Source organism: Lolium rigidum, chromosome 5 (genome assembly GCF_022539505.1).
Source record: "Lolium rigidum isolate FL_2022 chromosome 5, APGP_CSIRO_Lrig_0.1, whole genome shotgun sequence".
NCBI lineage: Eukaryota > Viridiplantae > Streptophyta > Magnoliopsida > Poales > Poaceae > Lolium > Lolium rigidum.
In genome coordinates, this window is record NC_061512.1 from 119,384,756 (window position 1) to 119,387,644 (window position 2,889).

Below are 2,889 nucleotides of genomic sequence, written 5' to 3' on the forward strand. Positions count from 1 at the left end.
TTGTTGAAATTATTATTTTTAATGAAGTTCACATCAACATGTTCTTCTTGGGCAACCAATGAAGCTAATGGAACATTATTAGGATCAACATTAGTCCTATCATTCGCAAGCATAGACATAATAGCATCAACTTTATCATTCAAGGAAGAGGATTCTTCTACGAATTTACCTTCTTACCTTGTGGAGCTCTTTCCGTGTGCCATTCAGAGTAATTAACCATCATATTATCAAGGAGCTTTGTTGCTTCACCAAGAGTGATGGACATAAAGGTACCTCCAGCAGCTGAATCCAATAAATTCCGCGAAGAAAAATTTAGTCCCGCATAGAAGGTTTGGATGATCATCCCAAGTAGTCGAGTCCATGGGTTGGGCAATTTTTAACCGAGAGATTTCATTCTTTCCCAAGCTTGAGCAACATGTTCATTATCCAATTGTTTAAAATTCATTATGCTACTCCTCAAAGATATAATTTTAGCAGGGGATAATATCTACCAATAAAAGCATCCTTGCATTTAGTCCATGAATCAATACTATTCTTAGGCAGAGATAGCAACCAATCTTTAGCTCTTCCTCTTAATGAGAAAGGGAACAATTTTAATTTTATAATGTCACCATCTACATCTTTATACTTTTGCATTTCACATAGTTCAACAAAATTATTGAGATGGGCAGCAACATCATCAGAACTAACACCAGAAAATTGCTCTCGCATAACAAGATTAAGTAAAGCAGGTTTAATTTCAAAGAATTCTGCTGTAGTAGCAGGTGGAGCAATAGGTGTGCATAGGAAATCATTATTATTTTTGCTAGTGAAGTCACACAACTTAGTATTTTCAGGGGTAGCCATTTTAGCAATAGTAAATAAAGCAAACTAGATAAAATAAATGCAAGTAAACTAATTTTTTTGTGTTTTCGATATAGAGTGCAAGACAGTAAATAAAGTAAAACTAGCAACTAAATTTTTTTTTGTGTTTTGATATAATGCAGCAAACAAAGTAGTAAATAAAATAAAGCAAGACAAAAACAAAGTAAAGAGATTGGGAAGTGGAGACTCCCCTTGCAGCGTGTCTTGATCTCCCGGCAACGGCGCCGAGAAAAAGAGCTTGATGGCGTGTATTTCACACGTTCGTTGGGCAACCCCAAGAGGAAGGTATGATGCGCACAGCAGCAAGTTTTCCCTCAGAAAGAAACCAAGGTTTATCGAACCAGGAGGAGCCAAGAAGCACGTTGAAGGTTGATGGCGGCGGGATGTAGTGCGGCGCAACACCGGAGATTCCGGCGCCAACGTGGAACCCGCACAACACAACCAAAGTACTTTGCCCCAACGAAACAGTGAGGTTGTCAATCTCACCGGCTTGCTGTAACAAAGGATTAACCGTATTGTGTGGAAGATGATTGTTTGCAGAGAAAATAGTAAAAACAAGTATTGCAGCAGATTTGTATTTCAAGTATTAAAGAATGGACCGGGGTCCACAGTTCACTAGAGGTGTCTCTCCCATAAGATAAAAGCATGTTGGGTGAACAAATTACGAGTCGGGCAATTGACAAATAGAGAGGGCATAACAATGCACATACATGACATGATAAGTATAGTGAGATTTAATTGGGCATTACGACAAAGTACATAGACCGCCATCCAACTGCATCTATGCCTAAAAAGTCCACCTTCGAGGTTATCGTCCGAACCCCTCCGGTATTAAGTTGCTAAACAACAGACAATTGCATTAAGTATGGTGCGTAATGTAATCAACAACTACATCCTCAGACATAGCGTCAATGTTTTATCCCTAGTGGCAACAGCACAACACAACCTTAGAACTTTCTATCACTGTCCCAGGTGTCAATGCAGGCATGAACCCACTATCGAGCATAAGTACTCCCTCTTGGAGTTAAAAGTAAAAACTTGGCCAGAGCCTCTACTAGAAACGGAGAGCATGCAAGATCATAAACAACACATGTATAATAACTTGATAATTAACATGACATGGTATTCTCTATCCATCGGATCCCGACAAACACAACATATAGAATTACGGATAGATGATCTTGATCATGTTAGGCAGCTCACAAGATCCAACAATGAAGCACAATGAGGAGAAGACAACCATCTAGCTACTGCTATGGACCCATAGTCCAGGGGTGAACTACTCACTCATCACTCCGGAGGCGACCATGGCGGTGTAGAGTCCTCCGGGAGATGAATCCCCTCTCCGGCAGGGTGCCGGAGGAGATCTCCGGAACCCCCGAGATGGGATCGGCGGCGACGACGTCTCAGTAAGGTTTTCCGTATCGTGGTTTTTCGCCTCAGGGGTTTCGCGACGGAGGCTTTAAGTAGGCGGAAGGGCAGAGTCGGGGGGCTAACGAGGGGCCCACACTATAGGTCGGCGCGGCCAGGGCTTGGGCCGCGCCGCCCTATAGCCTGGCCACCTCGTGGCCCCACTTCGTGTGTTCTTCGGTCTTCCGGAAGCTCCGTGGAAAAATAGGGCCCCGGGTCTTCGTTTCGTCCAATTCCGAGAATATTTCGTTACTAGGATTTCTGAAACCAAAAACAGCAGAAAACAGGAACTCGGCACTTCGGCACCTTGTTAATAGGTTAGTTCCAGAAAATGCACTAATATGACATAAAGTGTGCATAAAACATGTAGGTATCATCAATAATATGGCATAGAACATAAGAAATTATCGATACGTCGGAGACGTATCACAAAGCATTAACACTCCGTGAAAACATGTGTCCCTCACATCACCGCCATCCCCTCCGGTTGTCCCGATTCTTCTCACTTCGGGGCCTTTGGTTCCGGACAGCGACATGTGCATACAACTTGTAGATACAATCTAAGCAATAAGTATAGAGCTCAAATCTAAGATCATGCCACTCGGGCCCTAGTGA